Source organism: Acanthochromis polyacanthus, chromosome 11, assembly GCF_021347895.1.
Source record: "Acanthochromis polyacanthus isolate Apoly-LR-REF ecotype Palm Island chromosome 11, KAUST_Apoly_ChrSc, whole genome shotgun sequence".
Classification (NCBI taxonomy): domain Eukaryota; kingdom Metazoa; phylum Chordata; class Actinopteri; family Pomacentridae; genus Acanthochromis; species Acanthochromis polyacanthus.
Window position 1 is genome coordinate 25,264,556 of NC_067123.1, and position 24,809 is coordinate 25,289,364.

The window sequence follows — 24,809 nt, forward strand, 5'->3', positions numbered from 1 at the left end:
ACTTCCATTATGGATGTAATAATGAGCTGTCATGTAGTGCATAAAATGTCAAAATACAGTGAAAAGTTGAACAAAATTCAAAACTCCAAAGTGGCGCAAGTTATTTAATATGCAATTACTGAAATAATTGAGAATGTTTTTTTTTTTTTTGCCTTGACAGATGACTTAAAAGATTAACTGTCAAAATTGTTGATGAATTTTCCAAAAATGTGCTAATTGTTTTGGCAACAGTCTTCCAGCAGGCCATTAAGTCGCTGTATCTCACTGTACAACACTGAACCAACATCCCTGCAGAGGTCAGTGTGAGGGAGCAGGATGTCAAACTTCCTTCAGCAAAGCCAATCAGCTGAGCTGGATGAGGCAAGTAGCTTGACAGGAGTGGAGGGGGAATACATGCATCCATGCATGTGCACATATACATGCAATGACTGCTTTTCTCTATGGTAATGGCACTCTGGGATGCACACACACACACACGGATGGGGGAAGGTATTCCATTAGTGGGTGCTGTAGGTATCAGAACTGATTGTTCACCCTCTAATGGCCACAGTCCTGCAGTCATCCAGCAAAGCGACTGATTGTCATACTGGCAGGAGTGTGCGTATGCATCTTGCTAGTGTGTGCTCCCCTCGGCCCCCCGGAGCTCGTCTCTTATCTGTTTATGCACTCAGCAGTGTCACTGCATTTCCTGTCAATGTTTGCACTGCGAGGAGTCATCTGTATAGTATTAAACCTGCAGTAGAGAACTTTTACTGCACAATACACAGCCTGCACTATACTGGCTTACTAGTGCAATAAATAGTATAGCCGCCGCTAATTCTTCTCATCTCTGTCAAAACAAAGAAATATGTTCATCTTCAATTTTCTCCACTTCTTCCTGCATTCATATTCAGTGTGTTTCCTCATTAGCTGTAGCCGTGACATCCCAGACAGAGGTCAGGGTCCCTGCAGTATCATGTCGAGCGGCTGGACCTTTGCTCCCCTGTATGCAGTCAGGTCACCGCTGTGTGACAGCTGTGGGCCTCTACTGCTCTCTTACTGGCACTGGCTGCTGCCTCTGGCCCTCCTCCAGAAGAGCCACATTTAACCCAAACTGGCGCCGACTAGAAATGAGAATTGCTCAATTAATGACAATGCAGAGTTGAAATTTTTACTTTGGGAAAGATATAAATGACAAAATTGCGGTTTTATCTGGGGTCTGCACAAAGACGTGTTTTACTGCAATGGTTAAATTACCCATTCAATATGAAAATCACAATTTAAATAGAATCTCTGAGTCAGAAACTCAAATAAACAGGCTGAAATTAGTATTAAGCCTAATGAAAAAAAAGAAAATCTGTCAGAGTGAGTCACACGAGGCAAGCTGTTATTGTAATGAGATGTCAGCTAATGCCATATTTCTTTCCAGCTTAAGATGACAACATGAAGCTACATTTGTAAATATTACAGTGTCTCAGTTAATGGTCACATAATCAGAAGTTAAAGCTGCAGATTGGTTGAGCCAATTTTAACTGTTGTGCATCAAGAATAAATACTTGGTTTGGCTGACCATATTCATCTAATTCAAAATTTCCAAACAAGTTTGTCAAAAGAGACACACTGCAGGAGAACAGGGTAAACTAACAGACATCACCATAAAACTTCTGAAGTGGATTGCATACATTAGGCAATTATTCTTTGTTCTGTGAGATTTCTAATACTGTCTGTTTAAATACTGAAATAAGATCTCATTAAACATGCACTAATTTGCATGAAACAGAGATACAGTAGTTATAGTAGTTTGTGGAAAAACAACAGTATATCTCGGATGCTTTCTTCCCACTAGCTTGAGAGAAGACATGCTATGAAAGCTAAATATTCAGAAATCTCTCGAAAGAAATTGACCAGTACTATGCCTGTAGAGTCTCACCTTAAAATGTTGGCACTGGCACCACTAACACAAAATTGCAGCTTGGAGCAGCTACAAAGTATAAGCTGCACATAAATTTGAATGTATTTCTGGTGTCATGCACGGCGAGTACATGTAACATTGCAACGAATCCCGCTACAAAACATGCACAACCTCCCCCCAGAGGAGGCTCAGCATTGTTGGAGGTGTAAAAAGTGGAGCTTTTAGGGCCCTCATTTGTCAGCTTCTGGCGAGAACACCGCTGACAGCAGACACTCTCGCGCACACTGTATCACACCTCTGATGGATGGCAAAAAACACGACAGGATTTTTGCTTCATCTACCTTACAGATTACACACGGACTCAAAGGTAGACCCCCACAGAGACCAAGAGAGGCAGTGGGAGAGGGCAAAAAGGAGCGAGAGTGAGAGAAAAAGGCATGAGATACTGTGCATATGAGTGTGCAAAAGACACCTAGAAGGCAGAGGAAGACCGCTGAGACTTCTCAAAACTCTCATTTAGTCTGTCTCTTTGTCTTCGTCTCTCTTACTCTCTGTTCCCTCTTCCTCTGCCGCAAAGCACCAATCTCTCCATCACATCCCATTGTGACTCAGCACCCCACTGATCAAACACCGTCTCGTCCTTCCTTTCCTCCATTTCCATTTCACCCTCCTTTCCCTTCTTTTTACTCTCTGACAGACAGTTGGAGGCAGCCACACACAAACAGCTCCCTAAAATGCCCCCCTGAGGGACCAAACCCTGTATTCTTGAAAAGTAAGAAGCGCCCTCCAGGAGAAGGCTTTACAGAAAAAGTAGCGAATAACAAGCCAGAGAGAAAATAACAAGATGAGATCACAAAAACAACTCTTCTTTTTTTCCTTCTTTCCTCAAGCACACAGCATTGCTGGCAGCCAAAATACCAGGAGACAAAGGGGCACACTTTACTTCCCCCCCCAACTCCATGCATTTCTTCCTTTACACGACCCCTCTTCTTTTTCTTTATTCAGCTAGACTGTCCCCAAAACCCTGAGAAGCCCAAAAACTCTGTTTGTTCCCAGCTGACAGTCAGGATAATAAATCCCCCTAAAGTCAAGTTTCTTTCATTCCCTTAACTGACAAGAGGCTTTACAAATCATGACGGGATATTCTGATAGCCCAATCCCTGATGAGATGAGAAGTAATGATCATGACAGAATGAATATCACTGATAGTCATCAGTGCAGCGACTTGTGAGAAATAGACGCAGCTGAAATATCATCCCTATGAATGCATTTCATATGGGCATGGCATGAGCTCAAATGACAGTGTCATTTAACAGACAGAGAATAGGTAAGTGTACCCAGTGCTTGTATGGAATAAAAACCCGCCACAGTGGCCGTACCGTGTGGAGCCTCTTCTCTTCTATGGGCTATAGATTTACAGATAAAGCTGATTTATGGATGTTTATTCACAATACACTTAGGAAACACGACTCCTGCGAAGTGTAAGTCTCACCGGTTCAAGAATTGACTGAGTTATGGCTTTAGAAAGACGGTGTGGGCTCCCCCTCAGGAAACACTGCCAGTAATCCAAACCAGCAGCATAGCATTCACCTACAGGATTTCAGGACTCGGATCAAGCACAAAAATGATCCAAAAAGTAATTCTAGTAAAAGTAATCCTAATTTGATACACTAACAGTAATTAAGATGCACCATATAACATATAGTTTCCTCACCAGTGTTCATACAAAATTCAGTGTTTCTGACATCAGTGACGCTCTCAGTGTCAACAGGGTAATTGCAATGCAATCCATGACCTCATGCCACCTTACAGAGAACCAACAATTACACAGATGCAATTTGCTCCATGGGTCACAGAGGGCCTGGAGACCATCCCACCTGATACAAGGCATGAGGTGAGGTACACCTTAGATAGATCATCAGTCCATCAAGAGCTGAGCGTTATGGCTCACACCTCCAGCCAATTTAAATTAATCCATCATTTTTGTTTTTTGACAGCCAGAGCTTTATGGGAAAAACCCACACAGGCACAGCAAGAACATATAAAGCCCAAACACAAAGAATCCAGGCGACCAGCAGGTTTCAGCCCTTCTTGCTAACAACTGTACAACTTGCAATGAGTCAGTATTTTTAAGGGCTGATTAATTCATTTGTTATTGCCTCACAGGAACATTTCAAATCACCGCTGCAAAAACGTAATATTTTCTGATGAGACAAAGCAATGGATAGAGTTTGGTTGAGGTTAGAAGTAAAAATGATCAAAGAAAAGTTTGTTGTTGTGCCTGTTAATCAAGGGTAGAGGCTCTTCACTGTCAAGGTTTATATAATAGCTACTTGGTTATGGCTGAAAGACAAAACAGCTAAAAGAAGCAAATGGTGACCACCTGCAAAAAAAAAGGGAACATGAACAGTATCCTTTCATCCATCCATTGGCTATACCTGCTTTATTCTGCAGAGAGTAGCAGAGGTTTGGAGCCTGTCCAGCTGAAATTAGGTGAGAGGCAGGTTACACCTAAGACATAGCAGCAGTCCATCACATGGTAACACAAAGAGACAGACAACCATTCACGCTCACATTCACACTTACAGCCAATTCACAATCACCAGTTAACCTCAGCATGTCTTTGAGCTGTGAAAGGAAACAAGAACAACTAGACAAAACCCATGTAGGCACAGAGAAAGCATACAAACTCCACACAGAGGCCCCGTCCAACCAAACGGTTCAAACAGGTGACAATGAAGTAGCATGATGTATACGGATTTTAAATCAGAAAAAGAACACTGGTGTTAAGATTCACTGTTACGGGGAATGGGCCAGAGAACCCAAGCGCAGACAAGTGATTGACTGAAAAAGATTTATTAAACCAAATAACTGAGCCAATACATAAATAGAAAGCTGAATTAGGGGGAAAGAACCAAACTAAAACTACAAGCCAAACTCCAAGAATACCAAAAACAGAGGTCTACAAAACTGAACTGAATCAAACAAAGCTTAAACTGGGAGGGGTACTCAGTAGAAGGGTGGAACTGACAATGGGGGAAGACAGGCTTGGGGAATCCAGGAGCAAACAGAGTCCAAAGTGCAGAATCCAGTGAGGGGGAAAGCAGAAGAGTCCAAGAGGCTGAAGCAGTCCAGACGTGGCAGGTTTGGTGGGGAAGAGAAACTATGATTTGACGGGGACTGAGTGACTGAGCAGGGTTTACATAGTGGAGGAGTAACTGCAGACAAGTGTGGTAGGTGTGCTGATCAGTGCAAGTGATTCTCACAACAGTAATCAGGAGTGCAGGCAGGAGTGAGAGTGAGACAGGCAGAAAGACAGAGACCAACAGGAGCAGACAGAGGGAGTCAGAGGTACAAGACAAGGAGAGAGAGACAACAGGGAGGGAGAAGACAGGATGAGTGACAGAAATACAAAAGAGACAAAGACGGGAAGAAGAAGGGAGAAGGAAGAAAAGAGGAATAAGGAGAAAGAAGGTCAGGGGCTAGGACAGAGATCATAGCACTCCCTGAGTTAATGCACGACTGCAACTGATATCAGGAGATTGATATACTGTAGTGACAAAATCTACATCATGCATTGCCTCTCAAATGGACACATAAGAATTTCTTGACATTATTAGGAAATTATAATTCATCCATTTGTCTTTGGCTTCCAGAGCAATTTCAAGCCAATGCTGAAAAACACAACGATTATCGTTCATTGTCAACACAGAAAAATCACTGCTTGGTTAAGGCTGGGAAGAAAATGGCCAAAGGGAGCCAAAGCTGACTGCTGGAGAAGAATGGAAAACGAAGAGTAGTCTCTGGTGTCAGTGTCCAACTCTATGCTGAAGCATCAAACCACCTTGACCTCTCCTCTCTGTACACTTTGTAGCTTTGTAACATTGTCCTGCTGCTTCCCTCTTTGCTCCTGATGGACAAGAGTCACAATCCCCTCTACTGCTAAACGGCCTTGTCTCCAGGCTTTGCCATTATTGGCCTTTTGTTAAAACCACCAACATTTTTCATGAGAGGACAGCCCCCTCAGATTGACTATGAGCTTCAACTATCAAGAACAAAGCTGGCTACATGAAAGAAAAAGATAAAGATAACAGCCACTGGGTCCCTTCCTCTCTCTTGATATCAATATTGCAAGCTTGTGAGCTGGCATATGCATGTCACCATCAGTGATGCCTGGCAACAATGCCTTGAGGATCTCCTGCAATATTCAGAAAGCCCAACAAGCACTAGGGCTCTGCCATTATCTATTTAAATCTGAGCACAGGCATGTCCCACTGAAAGCATGTACTCGCACCGCCACCTGCCCCCGCTTACAAGAGACGGAGAGGGATGTAGAGAGGAGGCAGTGTAAAAGAGGAAGGAAAACATGCGGAGGGGAAGGTGATGGGGAGGCAGAAACATTACTGTTGGGAAGGGATGGTGGTGATACAGGGACAGAGGCAGAGGTCACAAGGAGATGAGGACAGAGGACGAGGAGGAATTAAGCATGACAGGAAGTGTAGCAGGGAGGTTAGACAAATGTAGCGAAATAAAAATAGGAGACAAAGTCCAGAAAATGAAGGCGGGCAAGGAGCGATGGAGGCAGATATTAAGAGGGCATTAGGGAAATAGGATGAAGATGAGATGGGGGGGAGAGTGAAAGGAATGAGATGGCGAGAGAAGAGAAGAAGGAGGAGAGAGGAAGGAAGGAGGGTGCATCAAAGGGGGGGATGTGAAGTGAGAAATGAAAGCCCAAAGAAATGAAGACAATAAGACAGAAGGCAGGAAAGAGGTCAGAAAAGAAGTAGATGAAGGAAGGGGTGAGTGTGAGAACTGAAGCTGAAGAAAAAGAGGAAAGACGTACATTTTTTTTAAAAAGCGGTGCACCTTGAGTAGAGAACAGGAGGTAAATGAAATGAATAGCCACCACATGATGTAGCGTTTAAAGACTATTCCTCTGTATCGTTTCATATCTCTCTTCCTCCCACCGCACCCCCTTCAATCATCCATTCATCAAATGACTGCCACCCCGTCACCCTGAGTCATCAACGCACTTGCTCATCCACTCCATTAGCCTGTCATCCCAGCCTCCTTTATTCATGCCCCCCACCCACACCCCGTTTCTCCATCCTGTGATCACGTTCAGGTTAAGCACACTGCTCTTGTGGTGCAGGCAGAATGGAGAAGGCATGCCTAGGCCATAAAAACATCCAGTTTAACAAGTCATTCAATCCAGCATCAAGTCTTCTAATGCCATTTTCATTTGCTTGCCACTGGGAGAGATAATTTCACATCCAATCAATCAGCTTGTTTCAAGGATTTTCCATGAATCAAGCAACATGCTCTTGAGTGAGTGATCACCAGTACTAGTTTGCCTTAGCTTTTTTTTGCCAAAAGAAAAAGCACAACAGTAAAACTGAAAGGACCTGATTAAAAAGTATGTTTACATGTACTAATGTAAGCTGCACATTTGAGCATATTAGCTTACTACAGTCTTAGGTGTAGTTCCACTGGAGCACACCAGAAGGACAAACTGCCACTTTTACAAATGTGAAATAGAATATCCCCCCATAATCCAGTGGAAATCCGGTGGAATGCTCAAAATTGTGTTGACAAATTTGTATTGATTGATTCACGGCATGAAGCTCGAGTAACATGTAGGAAAATCTTCCACCGTAAAGGTTGGCTTTCTTTTTCTACCAAGCTAACATTGGCTAGTAGAGATGAACAGCGAGTACAACATCTGTTCATTCATCATTCACTTGTCTGATGGTCTATTGTGATACATCTGCAAAGAAACATTACAGAGCCGTCCTGTTGAACTTGGACAGCTTGTGCTGTTTCCACAATGGCTGCAGGACATGAATGCTTTCTCACCTTCATTTTCATAGCAAAACCTATTAGATGAGTGTGACCTATGTCTGCACTGCAACCTTTCCTCAGAATGGATGTTTTGAATGCGACACGGCACGAGTAAGTAAATAGAGGGATTCAAAACAAACGGCTTGCATTCATTTCCCATGTTGCATAATGCCACACCAAATACAACCTGCTACATCCATGTGTTGTTTAAAGCTTCTTAGCTGCAGATGGTTCTGTGTGTGGTCATTACAGCTAACTGATGTATGGAAACTTGCCACTGTGACTACAAAGCCTCTAAACCAAGCCACAACTACGATCTCTGTGCTTCCGTGCTCAAATAGCACTACAGCCCTTGATGTTAAGTTACTACTGTACTGTAACTCAGCATCATTGTTGAAGTCCAGGGTTTTCTTACTAAATAATTGTATTATTACTCCACCAAGGAACGTGGCATAGTTAGGTGATGACTGGCGCACGTTTGTCCTTCTGTCTGTCTGTCTGTCTGTTCACAACATTAGTCAAAAACGGACTAACGGATTTGGATGAAATTTTCAGGGAAGGTCAGAAATGACACAAGGACCACCTGATTAGATTTCAGCAGTGATGCAACTTATAGTCTGGATTCACAGATTTTTTAATGATTTCTGTATTATTGCAAGATAGCAGCACAGCGTCACTGATTGCAATTCTACCACAAATCCACCGCTGCAGACTTCTTGACACTTATACGTCTGAAATTATACATGGACTAAGCAACCTTGATGGAGTACTGTGCTCTCTGAGTGGTTTTCTAACTGAAAAATGTATCTTTTTCAAGGTGAGAACATTGACTTTATGGGATCTAGTCATGAATGTTCGTTATGTTTTCTCCACCAACTAGGTGATGGTGTTATTGCTGTTCGGCAGTTTGTTAGTGTGTCAGCAGGATTACACAAAAACTACCAGAGACTTTAAACATGTGCGCAGGATGAACCCATTAAGTGTTAGTGCACATCTTCTCTGGGTTGCAAAATCACATATCATAGAAGAGTGGATTATTGTGCTTGGAGGACGTCTGTGCTCAACACGTCTTTTTCGAATTTATAGTATTGTAGCTAACTAGCTCTTATCTGCAAGAATAATCTTGTGATGATCTTTTTTGTATGTCTTCTAAGGGGAGTCATGGAGACATTTCAATACTGTTGGTGGTGCACATGGGCATCAGTCACATTCATGGAACTCATGCATGCAGTAACTGTCACAAGTCAAGAGACTACATCACACTGCAGCATTAACAGCATTTATATGTGTTTTTGAGACCATTAGCACATCTTACTCTGTGTCAGACAGTAGCAAGGATGATCTAGAGTTTGCAAAACTGAACCATTAGTTCAGGGGTACACCAGGAGATTGCTGGTTGTTAGCTTCAACTTTCATGTGTTTGTGCGCTTGAAATTAGTTTCCCAGGGTCAAAAAGCAGAGCTCCAATGTAACGTCCTGAAGTGTCTGAGGAAGAACATTCGGTGCAAAGACCTGAACTGTCGAACAATGGCATCCGAGTGCCACCATGCACAGTGAATCTAGTCCCAGTGCAGCAATTACACAAGGCTATTTTGGCCACAACAATTCAACCATCCCTCCCCACCCCACATGGTAGGCAAATTTAAATCAGGTCAGCTTTTAATTTTTGATTTTTGTTTTTTTTATGGGCATTTTTTTTGTATCCCTTTATTAATGGGTCATTAGCTGGATGGTGATGCTGAGGTTTCATCTGAGAAATATAGTTTTATCTCCAGGTTTTTAGCATGTTTCATGCATGTATAGCTATTATGGGCATCTTTGATAGCAAATCAGCTGTCAATTTTACAATTTAAAAAAAAGAAATTGTAAGCTGAGGTATACAAAAACAGCTAGCCAGAGCTAGAAATAGCTTCCAGCAGCTACAGTTGTCATGTCAAGTAATAAAATCAGCTGCTGTCAAGTTGAAATGTGAAGACTCCACCAGTAACCTTCAACGCTAATTCATGTGCAACATTGATCATTTTACCTCAGAAATTACATTTACAGGACCTCTTGGGGATACGATTTGGTTTATTCTAGTAACGCTGGTTTTTGCACTCATCAAGAGTGGAAACTCAGTAAAGATATGTAATTTCTGTCTTTGTGAATGACAGACATTTTATAATATTTTCTGGGAAACAAAGGATCCTATCAATGGAGGGAAATAATACGTTTTTCACAACAGGGTGCCAGCCTCCTCTATTATTTCTCCAGTGCGCAACTGTCATGGGAAACAGTGTTCAGGATGTGTGTAGTTCTAGTTCCCCATATACAATTGCATTGCAAACACACATCTTCTGGGCAGCGTTTCTCAAGCACATAATACAGTGGGGTGCATGTTAGATTCATTCTGTCGTGGTTTTCTCATTGTTGAACGACGCGCACACAGATGGATTCATATTTTTCTTACCATATGACTTGTTGAACTCCCGTGTAATGAAAGGCTGTGAGTCACGGTCATCAATCACGAAAGTCATCAATTCATCAATTATGAAGGAGGGCAGGATTGAAAACACACAGTCATCCACACACGCAAACACACAATCCTCTATAAATATATGAATGAACATATGCTAATATGTTTCCTTTCCAGAAGCCACTCGAGCCACAGTCCTCAAATCGGCTTCTCTCATACTTCTCTGTGTTCCTAGCTGACTCTCTCTGAATTTAGCGTGAAATGCTCAGTGATCATTCTGCTGCAGTTCTCTATGCAGCCCATAATCATTGCAGCGCTCGCTCACTTATTCTGTCAGTCAGCGAGGAATGGAGAGGGCCAGCTGACATCCCATACCCCACCACCACCACCACCATCCACCTCCCTCCGCCATCTCACAAACACACTCATCAACAAACACTAAAGTAAACGCTCACACAGCTCGACCTAAAGCAAACAGACAACTTTGGCATGCCAAGGCACACACACACACACACACGCAGAAAGGCCACTTTGCCTGGCTAAGGATGGGCAATGGACTTGGGCTCGGGGCTTGCTAGGGTGGAAAGGGGAACAATTTCATGCCCAAGTGCATCAGAGAAGAGTACACTGGGAACACGAGCAAACATTTTTTCCACCCAGATAGGTTACAGCAATTACCCTCGCCTCTTTAACCTTGCCGCTCGCCTGCAAGCTCTGTTTCAGGTCCCATCCACGAGACGATTCTGACGCTGGGTTTGGATCGTGAGTGTTCGGGGCGGCTGGGTGGGTACGTTTCTCTCTATTACATCATTTTCGCGGTCTCGAGGTTTAATGTGCATTCCTACTGTATGATTAATGGTGAGTTTGGGTTGACCCGTTATCCCGCAATAACAACAGCGCGTGTGATTAAATACTCATCATCCGTCGGGACAAAATGTGTCAAAAGAAGGTGCTAACACTCCAGCAAGAGTAGCTCCACTGTGGCAACAGTGGCATATACGGTGGTGTACTTACAATCAAAACAGAAGTGTGAAGCATATGAAAGAATATTCGTGTGTGTGTGTGTGTGTGTGTGTGTGTGTATAAGGCTTCTTGTCCCACAAAACCTGGATTAACAATACATGTCCTCGCTATTTTATTAGTGTTTGTCCTATCGCCAACACTCCACGCCTGCCAACAAAGAGAGGAGAAGAGAAAGCTCTTTTGACACATGAGTAAAGATTAGCATTAAAGTGACTACAAACGCACTCAGAAAATGTCAGAGTGGTTTTAAGCCCAACTGGAACTGCCATAACCTCCATATAAAGCCTATAGGAAGATTATATTGATCATACTAACTTAATTATATTGCTTAATCACTGTGTATGTACTTTGCACAATTACCTCGAAAAGGAAGTTTTCCTATTAAGGACATGCTTTTAATTTCAAGGCAATAAAGTTTAGCAAAATTTTAATTAGGAAGAGTATCTGTCATCATTATTCTATGTAGTATATTCATGCTTTCCCTTTGTCATTTCCAATGCAATCAGCTAACTGGGAAGCGGAGCAATTAGTTTAATCAACGGGTTAGTTTTTTGTGTGTTGTTTATTGGAGAGGAATATATTACAGGCAAAGAAAACTAGAAAACTGTTTTCAGTGTGTTATTTTCTTGGATGTGCTGTATGGAAGCAGTATGTGATCTCAGAAATAAATTGCTATATATTTACTGGAATTTACACGAGCCTTGCACTGTGTTGGCATCTAATTTAGATGGATGAGGACCCTGTTTTGATGACAAACAAACACTCATTTTGAAGGGCCAAATTTGGCCCATGAGCATTGATGTGCAAACCAATGACATAGTGTAAGAGGAGTTATTTTAGATGTCGCTGGTTTCCAAATTTAAAAGAGGCATACAGTTGGACTAGGCTTGCATGATTATGGCCAAAATGGTGATCAGTATTGCTTTGATCTATATTGAAATTAACATTTATTAGGGTAATTAATTGATTTTAGGGACAATTTAGCCGATATTTTCAATTGCACTTTTCAATTCAAATAAAAAAAAATCATTGCGTTCACTTTCATTTGACGCTACATCCCTACTAAAGTCTAATCTTTACATCAAAAAAGAATTCAATAAGGTTCTAACCCTGTGTTTCAAGCATGCCCTAGAGAAAAATATAAAGGAAACTGTGTCCATTCATTGGGCTAAACAATTAATCAACCTTAAATCAAAATTGCACTGTCAAACAATGCAAGTAGCAAAACAGAATGCACATTAGAATATACATTAAGCAGAGCATTTCACCCAGGGTTAATGGTTTTACACATTCATGTCATCCACCTTGTGTGACAGTCCCGGTTTTAATGCTACTTCAAATGGTAATGCTGCATTAGGTTTTAAATCTCTTACACAGTGATTATTAAATGGAGGACTGACGTTTAAAAAGGTCAATTTCTTTTAGGTATCGCAAATTAAATTGCAACTGCAATGTCTAAAAAAAAAAATCACAATTAGGCATCTTCCTCAAATCCTTCAGCTCAACAATTTCACCATGTTGTAAACTTCTTACATGTACTGTAGGTTTGGGTAAACAATCGCTTGACTGCTGTACACAAAGAAGATTCTAGTCTCCACTCAGCTACTGAGTTGTGGATACAATTCAGACAGGTGTGTGACCACAAACTACTTTGAAAAGAGGGAAATATGGTGTTCTCATGTAAGATTTACAAGTGATTTCACCTACAGAAGCTGTAATCTATGAGCGGAGCAGATTTTAAACATTAATATTACAATTTATCATGATCATTTAATTGTGGGAAACCAAAATAGTGACTATGATTGGTGTTCAATTTGCTGTGCAGCCATGGTATAATGAAAGAGAAGTAATTTGTGATACAGAGTTGCAGCACTTCTAAAGCCTGGATGGGTCCAAAGCTCTCACAGTTGAATCGTCAGATTAAAACATCACAACAGACCACCTTCATTAAAAAGTACTGGGTTCACTGATTTAAAGTTTACTCCCCGAGGTGGGAGAAGAATTAGTGGTGGCCACAAAACATCAACCTCCATTGCTGATTATCTTTCCTAAAGGAAATCTTTGATTAAAAAAAATCACATCAATAAATATGAAATTGTATGTTTGAATGCAGAACTGAGAACATGTAGTTCCTTCCATTTCTCAGCTGTACTAAACATTTTTGGCTCAACCAGTCAAACATAGCTGTACTTTTATAAGCCCATCATCTTATTTCTGACTTTAAAATCTGCTCCTTTGCCTTCAGTCACTTTTTCTCTCTGATTGTCCATTGGGTACATCCAATAAGCTAATCAGATTACATCCACTCAGAGCTTCATCTTGCCTCAATATTGTTCATTTATTCACCAGCAACAGTCTTGATATCATCAGGCTGTGTTATTATATGGCTAACAGTATGGCTATTCCCATTAAGGAACATGATTTCACAAAGGAAGCAGGTACATTTAGTATTCCACTTCCAAACAGTTGGTGCAATCACAACAAATAGATGAAAAAAAAGAAAGAAAATCAAAGCAGCAGGGGCCAGTGTGACTGAAAATCCTATATTTCCCAAAATGCAACCAAAAGCATATTTTGTTGAACCCCACCTGTGTGATAAATGGTAGTAATATCTCTGAGAAATGCCCCAGGCCATATCCTAAGATCGAGCAGAGAGATAAGCTCGATTCTTCATTTAGACATTCATTGCTACATGAACATGTGAAACAAGTTGTAAAAACATCAATCTCATATGCTGCTAGGCTACAAAAATCACTGTAGTTTATCCTAATATGATTTCACACTTAAGTGCTGGCTGGAGGTCATTAAGCCTTAGAAAGCTCTGTCATGGTGCTATCTTATTAGCTGAACTCCCATAATGCCCTCTGCTTGCAGAAGTGTCCACGACCCCTTGCCACTACAGCATCAAACAATTAGAGTCTCAACCAGGTAATATAGCTACTCTACAACGCTTGAAATGTATAATACTTGAAAAAATATGATATTAAGTATCTGCAGACACTAAATAATAAATAACATGGATTGGACGCACAGCATAAAACCTTAACCAGGACATCCCTTATGTCTTTTCCGTTCCATGCAATTCATTTTTAACACTGCCTTTTCCAGTATAATTTTTCATCTCCAAGCCAAATGGATGATGATGACGATATCGGGTTTTATTTGCAGGCTTTGAAGCTCCGGACAACATTATGCTGCCCTTTTCACGGGCTAAGTAGTTCTCATCATGATGACTAAACTGGCCTTCGTGCAGTAAACTGGTGGTGTGCCCTTTACTTTCTCACACACCGTATCAAATACATCAGGTTGCATCTCATAATTGATGTGGAACAAAAGAGGTGAAAGTGAAGTGAAAAAAGTTTGCGCTAGTGCAGCATGCTATATGGTAGTTTGTGTAATTTCATATAATCACCATGACTCATTCCACTTATATCACCTGGATATAAGTAGCTATAAGCAGCGCACCTGCGGTATTTTGTGTCTGTTAAAATGCAGCCATCACTGCATATGCCTCACGATTAATGTTTGTCGAGCAGATTTGTCATCTGCTTCAACGTTTTAGCCGATACTGAATCAGTTTTCCACTCTGTGGTAGAAAAACCGTGAGCGTACCTGGTTATTTCAGCTTCAATAATGTCTGCAGCATCTAATCATCTCATCTGTGCCCGCCTGTGTTTCATAACGACAGTAATCTCCCTCGTTCCTTCTGTTTGGCTCTGCGGGGAAGATACAGCTGCAGGACAGGCAACGTTTTAAATGACTAATGTTACAGCCACTGATTAACTCAAAGGTAAATGTTATACTGTTAATTACCACAGGGATATTAGTGAGCAAGTCCAATTAGACCATGAATCAGTCATGGTGGCCTCTTCAGAACCTAGGCTGAATGCTACACCACAAGAAAAATAAGCATCCTGATTATTCAAATCGAGAACTATGCCAGCGCCTCTTATCGCTCCGCTCCACGTCTGATCTGACTTTACCTCACATCTGTCATTGTTATTGTACTCCGATTTGTTTTAATTCCAGCTAACATTTGGGGTTTTATGATATGGCTTCAAACTAACTACTTATGTATTTATAAAAATTGACTGGCTGATAAAACACACAGACGACCGACCACAGTGTGTTTATGTTGTGCATGCACAGGCCGCAATCTGCTATTTGTGTCTGAGTGAGCCCAATAAAAGTCCTAGCTGTAGAGATGAAGGCTCTTTATTGATATGCAGTATGGAAAATGGTCTCAGTGTGAGCTTTAAGAGTTGGGGCTAAAGAGGAAAGAGAAGTAGAGAGATGACCAGAAAGTATGATGTTTGGAGGTGAGGATGCGGCTTTTGCACATATATGTGAATGTAATCATATATGTAGCTGCTGTTTCCCCAATTTTTTCCTCATCTGCAGCATTCATTCATGCAGACTTTAAATGAATGCACTATAACAGCATAAAAAGCTTTTCCTTTGAACATCACCATCTGCTTTGCCCTGAGTTTTCATGCAGCGGTCGATCTTAGAGGGAACTGTAACAATATAAAAACACTCGAAGCCCTTCACCTTGTCATGCAAACTGGTATTGCCTCCCCTCTACTGAAGGATGTCAGCATTGAGCTTTGATATTTTGCAGAGATGGTAACAGAGATTTAAAGGATAGTCTTTTTGCATCAGCTTATACTGGGAGAATGGAGTAACGAAAGGTTTGACTCCAAAGCAGCTATTAAAGGCAAGCAAATCTGATATATGTCAGTGCTTTAACTGTTCTCTTTCTCAGTAATGCTGAGTTGGTTCCATTAAACAAGAATTACCTTGTATCAAATCCAAATTAAGGTTTGCCTTTTCTGGAGTTATTTAACAGCTGATCTTGGTGCTTATTTTCTGCCACCAGTGTGCTTTGTGCATTAATTTACCACTTCGACTACTTTGCCTTGACATTCATGCTCCCTACAGGATGAATCTTACAGACTTTCATGATCCCTTTACTTTTTGCTTGAGCGTCACCAGCACTCTGAAATATTTGGATGTTGCTGAAAAACTCTTGGATTGTTTGCTATGAAATCTGATGCAGACATTCATGGTCTCCAGATGATAAATGGTAACACCAATGATGACTGGCTGATTTTCCTTCTAGTGCCACCAACAAGTCAAAATTTCCACTTAATCTTTGAATTGTTGTATGTCGTAAATGGACTGGGACAACATTTTGGACGGGCAATTATGGTCCCCACAGGATAAAGCCTACTGTCTTTAGTGATTCACTGGCTTTTCCACAAGTCAGTGGGTCACTGTCAACCAGCAAATTGACAGTTTTGACCTTTGCTAAAAAATTATTGGATGAATTACTATGAAATTTGATGCAGACATTCATGGCTTTCAGATGACTGAGCCTTACGACTCTGATGGAACCCTCACATTTCTTCAAGTGCCACCATGAAGTCAAGTTTTCACATAGACTTTGGATGGATTGGCACAAAGTTTCGTACATGGTTTAGTTCATGGTTTCCACTTGACGAATCCTAAAAGATTTTCTTAGTGACTTTGATTGGAATGTCTCAACAACCTTTGAATGGATTGCTATAAAATTTGGTGAAGAGATGAATGGGTTTCTAAATGAGGAATCCTAATGACTATGGTGATGTCCTGATTTTTTCTTTCTTGTCATATTCTTGCTTATCCTGAAATGTCTCAACTACTGTTGGATGGATGGCCATGACATTTTCCTCACACATTCAGGCTCCACTCAGGAGGAATTTAATCATTTAGGTGATGCCCAATTTCTCGGCTAGTTCCACTGTGCAATTTGCAAAACTATGGCTAGTCCCAACAGCCTCAGTTGGGTTTTGTGTTTAGTGCTAATTAGCAATGATGTACTATCCTATTAAATCAGGAAAGTGCATGCAATATTGTTCTCATTAGCATGTTGAGCTGTAATGATTAATGATTTAATGGATTTACTGTCGTCAACTGCTTCCCTCCTTTATGATAATAAACTGAATATCTTGGGATAGTGGACAAAATGAAACATTTGAGGAAGTTGTCTTGAGCTTTGAGAAACACAAACTGACATTTTTCACCATTTTCTGACAATGTATAGACCACACAATGAATCAAAAAAACAATCGACACATGAATCAGCAATGAAAATAATTGTTAGTTGGAGCCTTATTAGCATGTTAGCATTGCCACTGCAATAATGTTGGCATGCTTATATTAGAATTGAGCTTAAATCACAGCCTTGTGGAACTACTAGGCATTAGACTCCTTACCTTGTCATTAAGGCGTGTACAAGCGCTTACATTTCAGTGTTGATCATCGCCTGCTCAGGTGTTTGACACTGAAAGATCAGGGCATTCTGCCAGACGTTGCATCCTTTTGTGCCAGGAAATTGTTTGCTTCTGAAGCCATGCAGGATAATTAACTGAAACCTCTCAGTGTCTGTGTTGCTTTCTCCCTTCCCCAGATCCTTTATTGCTCAGAGAACGCACTGTGCAGGAACCCTAAACAGACGCCAAGATGAACACTTAATCTTCATGTGCCCATCAAGATGGAGCATCATTACTGAGCCTCTTATGTGATGGTGAAAATGGGATTTGTGCAATGCGTGTTGGTGCACCAAAATGAGCACCAGCAAATTCAGCCCATAGACACAGCAAGAAATGTCCATTGCACATAGTCTTTTCTTTTTTCGTGACACAGGAAAAGAAAATCAATTTCAAGCCTGAACAAGACCATCATTTTAATGGCATCTTGCTGTCCTAATGCACTGCCTTTTTTTTGGAGAATGAAGCAAGCAATTTAATGAGAGAATGATGTGCAGTTGTTTGATTAGCTATTAGGAGTTTTTTTTACACCCACAATACTCAAAAGTTAAAATTAAAAATGGAAATTTGATTTAAATATTGTATTTCTTCAGCATTTGTTGCTGTATAATGTGACAGTGTTCATTAACAAAGTGAAACAACTCCACTGCAACTCTGTGGAATCATTCACTGTCCTGTCAAACTGACCCTTTTTTCCATTTAATGGACAAAATGAACACCGTGTCCTGCTGTGTAACAGAACCTGCTGCTTCATCACACTATTTTCACATCTGACAGAATGCAGACAGAAAAGTGCAATTGACTGAGGGTGTCTCCACTGGAAACCAGCTCCTTTGGTTAACTGGATGTGCAAGTACGGACGAGGTCAAATACAAATATGATCTTGTAGGCTGGGTACTTTGAAGGGAAATTCCATTTGATATTCAGAGACTGCGAGGAACATATATAGTCGTCACGAAGCTGAGAGTCCTCGACCCACTGTTGCCTTAACAATTTATCACCCTGACACCAAAACCACAGTATCTGTTCAATCAATCAATTCTCCACTTTGTTATCCAGAGAAATTTGCTTTCATGTAATCAGGTTTTGGAGTGACGGTGTTTTGGATGCAGGAACATTTAGTTAATGTACACTGCATAGTGTATGAGGCCCTGAGGTTACCACCCCCACCTACACACAAATGCACCAGACCACACTCAAACACAACCACTAAGCAAACTGCAGCCTGGATCCAGCAGGAGAATCAGAGGAGGGAAAACTACTCAGATGCATTCAGTTAACTTCGTATAGAATCTAACCATCTAAATTCACATCACACCACAGCAAGGCGCATCAAACGCCTGATCTATGCCTGATATTCCCATCGAATCCTACTAACGACATGCCATAAAGCAAGGCAGTGTCAAAACAGAGGCTTGTGTTGCAGCAGCACGGATGTGACATAGGTTACTAGAGTAAAAGGGGCGGTAACTGAGACAATTAATGTGGAACTAGATGTGAAAACTGAGAATGGTGACCATTCTTTAAATCGGAGCCAAATGTATGTTGGAACGACAGTAAAAGCTCGCCTCCTTTAATCATCCCAGTGTGCATCAGGAAGAATAATAAAGCATCCTAAACGACCCCACCTCGGCATCAGCAGCCCCTCTAAGGGACTCCTGGACCGGGTGGTCCTGAGGAATCATCCCCTCTCTTTCAGCCAAGCGCAGAGCTCGTTGTACGCAGCTCTCGCTTGATTAATTAAACCGCTGTGCTCCTCTGCTTTGCAGTGTAAACGCAATACTTCTGCAGTCAGCGCGAATTCCTTTCCGGGACACACACAAATACACACACTCTCTCTCTCTTTCTTTCTCCTACACATAGGTTTTTACCACACACACTACATACGAGCAAGGCGCGCTTTACGGTCAGCGAACATTTACGCACGGATGAAACTCGGCGATCGCCAACATCTCCATATGTGTTTCGCGTTTCCAGGCGAAGACAATTTGGTGCTCTTCTGTGTGTGTGTGAATGTGAGAAGCGGGGTCGTCCTGCAAATGGCGCAACTTCTCGTTTTTCCCCCCCTCCTGTCAAGTTGACACAGCTGGGAGCCTCGCTGATTGCAAACCAACCAGCGGCTGATGTTTCAAGGGAAAACCAACATCCAGTCTCTCCCCAGAATGGAAAAGACACGAGCCACATGACAGCCTACTTGTGCTGCGTGCGCGGACAGTGTGCGCTCAGAGAACATTTTGAACAGGAGCACCTGGACATTCTGCTTTCTTTACTCCATCCAACAGCTTAGAGAGTCCTTACCTTGAAGTCGGGCTTTCTGTGCGGCGTTTTTACTATTCGTAGCCTTATGGAGACACGCGTCGATTCCACAGCTCCCCGATCACTGTGGAGGAGAACGGAGGATGGAGAAGCAGCAGGGAAACCAGCGGTGCCTCGTCCTCCCTCTCCCTCTCTCTACTTCTCTCTCTCTCTCTCTCTCTCTCTCTCTCTCTCTCTCTCCCTCTCTCTCTCTCTCTCCCCACTGAAATATTACCGGCAACTGATTGGTCCACGGGATCCTCGGCGGCCCCTCTTCTCCGCTTGCTCTAGGAGGGGCCAAATAAAAACCGCTGTAACCGACAAGGCCAAGACACTGCAAATGAATCAATCTTTCGAGCTATTGAGTCTCACGTCTTTTTCTTGACTAAAGACGAGTGATCCATCTTTCTGGTCTATACTCAGGGTGATTCTGTGCCAAATGTTTCCAGTACGCGGCTGCGTTTTGGAGACTGTGCGTTTAGAATGCTAATCTTTGTCTTTTCAGCTTATTTTCCAACTAAATGCTACAAACTGCAAGACATGGATGATTAAAAGAAAGTTCTACTTGTTCCAAACATTTAGGAAGGCACAAGAGGACACAGGGCCCTGCTGCAGGGGCTCAGGATGATACCTCTAATATATTTCTTTGGCTATGTGTTGTAGCTTGATGTTTAAAGAGTCAAATTAATCAGATAAAGTTAAATCTGGCCCCTCCACTCACACAGGCATCACTGAAGCAAAGCTTAGGCTTAGTCCATGTCACAGAACTGACCTCTGGTGTTTTCAGCAGCATGGAGGTCCATTCTGGATTCACCACCACATCAAGCACTCAACTTAGACAGTAGCTACTGTAAATGGGTCAGAGCAGTGTGAGAGAGAGAGAGACAAAGAGGGGGAGGGAGCAAAACAGTGGAAATAAAGACTTGTTTTCAATATAGGCCCAAGGGCCATTTTATGATTGCATGAGGGTTTTGTTGTACTATTGCAAATTTATCGGCCTAGATTTATTTTGCTCATTTTGTGGTCTCCCAAACAGGCAGCTTTCAGCAAACATCAGTCAGCTTCAACAGCACATGTTCAGTCAGATCTTGTCCTTATACACATAGGCTTGTTGAGTCAGCGAAACTGCTGCATGTGTCTGTATGTGAGCGGCGGAGAGAAAACAGAAGGGGGATAGACTGAAGAGGTGCACATGTAGAGACTGCCCAGCCCCACCACCTTCCTAGTTTTTTATTTATTTAATCCATTTCTAATGGAGAGCTCCACTTTCTCTCGGCCTTTGGTGTTAATTTCCCTTCATGCCGAGTAAATGGATTCACTGAGACAGAGGCTCTTCAGAAGTCATTTCTGCACAATTTGCCGATAGGATTCTCTAATGTCAGTAGGGAAGGCATTTTGCTGCTTATACCATCATGAATATGTTTGGAGAGAAAAAACAAAACCAGACAGGGCATGAAAAACAAAAGTACTGAGTAGGGCACACTGGTAGAACACAATGCACAACAACAACATGAACACAGCATGCAAATGGACTGACTGACAGGAAAGTTAACAATCTGCTCTCGATTGTTCTGTGTGTCATGACCAGTACACAAACACTCCTTTGACGACAAAAGCCCACCTTAAAATGTAGTTCTATTCAAATGACTTGATGGCTCAGATGACAAGAGAAAGACGACAACAGGCTGTTGGATGCTGCTTGTCAGTTTAGGCCATGGCCAGACACTCAAATGTCCACAACTCCACCATTTGTCATCTAAGAAATCCTTTCAGACAAAACGGTCTGACAGACAAGCTGCCATATGATGGTCTGGATGTCTAACAACATGACCCTGTCCCCCAGAATGTCTACCAATTCACCAGAACCCTTCAGTCAGAGTGGGACATTTTCCCACAAGTAGCATCGACAACTTCATGCACTGATCGCAGATGTGTGGACTACACACTACAAGACACAAGACTCCACTCCAGATCTGCCCATTATCTTTTCTCATATTCATACTTGATTGAGTTGCGATGCCCATTCTGTTGTAGAGATGCTGTGTGGTGGAACAACACACACTTATTTTCCTATGTTGAAAATAAGGACGGGATTTAAGCAAATGCAGCATTTGTATAGTTGTTTATATAAAGGTTACACTGAAACTATTGTACTGGCAATTTTACTTGCAATTGTGTGGAGGTGTGTTGTGTGTGTGTGTGTGTGTACATGTCTATTCAATCTGGAGGTATGTATATTTTAAAGAGAAAAAAATAAAGGAAAAAAACACATACACACAGACAGGTCACAAACCAGAGGTAAGCCAAAAGAAATGAAGGGAGGTGTACAGTGAAGACAAATACTTCGACACTGCGTAATACATCCAAGCAACCAACCAATCATACTCTGTTGTGCACACAAAAATAGTGAGAAAGCCTAATTCACTACAATCTTGCTTCAAGATTCCAAAGTGAAAACATCCGAGTAAGAGTGTTCACTACTGGGGCGTTGACGGCACTTATAAGATGCCAGATAACAGTTTCAATATAACTTTCTCTCAGTACCTTTTAGTGGTTTATGCGTAGAAACTCCTATAGTCATTTCCCCTTCTTTCATTTGCAAAAAGTTTCCACTCTTCCAGGGCTGACAAATATCCAAGATATATTAGCACTTTCAGATTTAATATGTCTGAGGTCTAGTAAAAAAGTGATATGTTTCTGAAAGTATAATAAACTCTTTTACTGCACAGCTTCCCATTTTCCCTGTGATTTTCACCCACTGGCAATCGCAGATTATTTTAGCCTCACTTCAATTTACTGCTGCAGTGCTTTTGATAGCAATTCAGCATCTTGTAGTTGTTCATAAAACTTCATCACCATGGTAAGTTTGCATGAAATAGCCCAAATGACAGTTGTGGACAGAGAACAGTCTGATTAGAGCGGCTGCCTTTTGGTTTCAGCACCATGGTCAGAGACACTGATACCAACCACTGTGTCTGTCTGTTTATAACAGTTCCTACCACACAACTAAGGAAAGGAATAAACATTTTGACTATGAGGATAAAAATTTAATCATAGGACAAATCAGAGTTGAAACTTAATCAAGGACTACTCTGCTTGGTGTCAAACTTTCCTTTTAAAAGTGTCACACTGTTGCCACATTAAACATGGTGAAATCACATCTGTCTTTGCTTAATTTATAAAGTTTGAGATTGTTACATACTCTGCTAGTTATGTAGTTGGTATTGGACTTTGTACAGCCTCTGTGCATCGGGGTGGCTTGTGGTGACTGTATTGATCACAGGTGGCTGAAGACCGAGCTCCATATCCCACCAGGCAGTCATCAGGGGCCTGGAGCTCCTGACCTGCTCTCAGCCCTGGTCCTCCACACTTCCCGACCTGTCAGATAGGTCTGCCACCACAACTCGTCCTCCCACAAGGCGCCAGCTATCACTACATATGTGTTTAAATTTGCAACCAAACTTTCAGTCGGGGCGGCTGGGATTTAGTGTGGCCAGTTCGCTCTGGTGCCTCTTGTGTCTGTGTTTCTCATTTGCATTCTGTGTGGCCTGTAGATTCCGCTACCACTGAGAGGTGGCTACTCTGAATATAGCTTCGGTTAGCGGCTGACAGTTTGGTGAGGACTTACCGGTCTCAGTGAAGAATGTAATTCCTTTTAGCAGCCCTCTAACTTGGTGAGAAGCTACTTGTGACTTGTGTATTCATATGCTGTGTCTTGTTAGAAAATGTGTGTTTTGAGACAACAGTTTTATTCAGTTAATTATGCGCACTTGGCACTTATTTGTATTAGTCTCTATTGTGTGTGATGTATGTTGCTACTGTGTTTAGGTTCGGCTGAGGAGTTTAGTTGTTTTGTTTGTGTTTAGCTAGATTAAGAACTCTGCTAGCCTTTGGTTTTATTTGGTTCTGTGACTGAGCAATATCCACCAGCTGTGTTTTCCTTTGTTTGACCACTTTTGTATTATTTCTGTCATTGAGCAATAGATTGCTATACCAAACCAATTACATCTGGTTATGATTATTACACCCAGCTGACCCTAGCAGTTGGATCATGAGAGCTCAGGAATGCTGCTCAGAACCAACTGCGTGGAAGAACATGAATCTACATTAGCCATGCTCAAGTTCCCACACACCAATAGCTGTTACAAAGTGATTGCTGAAGGATAAGGTAATGTTGATTAAGAGCTAAATTCTGTACACTTAACATGCATCGCTCGCCCCCAAGCTTCACTATAAGCGTGTTTCAGCTCACTCAGAGTGCGTTAATACTCATGCAAAGTACTGAAACATCTGTCCTTTAGTGAATTAGCCTCATTATGTTTGTGGTGTCCCCTTCTCTAGTTGCATTCTCAGTCATGGCAAACAATTTCCTACATAAACACTGCTGATGTGTCTGCGCACGCTGTCTCTCCATGGAAAGCAGCATAATGAATATTTATTGGTGCACCGGGTCAAGGTGTAATATCCACATTTTCAACACAGCACAACACACGGCCCTACCTCTCATGTATGTGGCAGGGCATTCATCATCAGGGTGGAATCGTTTACAGCTCAGCCTTGCGCCACCTGCTTCACATCCTGCCAGCAGATCAGTTTGTATCTTAATTAACACTTGTCCAGACTACACCGAAGCCAGATGTCAGAAGGCCTTGACCTCGGCTCACAAGCCACGAGTTGCATTTTGATACAATACAAGAAGATTTCTTCCTGTCTCCTGCAAACCAGCTTCTGCTGTGCCAATTTTGTGACAGAAGTCCTGGATAGCCATGGTCACAGAATAAATTGAAAATTGGATTCCCTGCAGCAGAAACATTGGCTGAATTGTTATTGGAAAAACCTATAACCTCTCCTATGTGTTTTCACAGTCCAAGAGTTGGCAAAGCAGGTATTTCCCACATGCTCAAAGCAAATGAAAGTCAATGGCAAAAGCAAATACTAATCTTTCTCATAGGATCCAAAGATTAAAGTAAAATTAGGTTTGTGCGACCATTCC

At 41.8% G+C, this 24,809-nt stretch overlaps 1 protein-coding gene across 4 annotated transcripts in view; it reads right to left on the bottom strand.

Moving 5' to 3' along the window:
* Positions 1-19,989, bottom strand: part of dlgap3 (discs, large (Drosophila) homolog-associated protein 3) — a 153,560-nt gene extending 133,571 nt beyond the window's left edge. For all 4 annotated transcript variants that reach the window (XM_051956238.1, XM_051956239.1, XM_051956240.1 and 1 more), the window contains exon 1: positions 19,820-19,989. The gene's annotated coding sequence lies outside the window, so the exon portion shown is untranslated. The remainder of the gene's footprint in view (positions 1-19,819) is intronic.
* Positions 19,990-24,809: the final 4,820 nt, after the last annotated feature.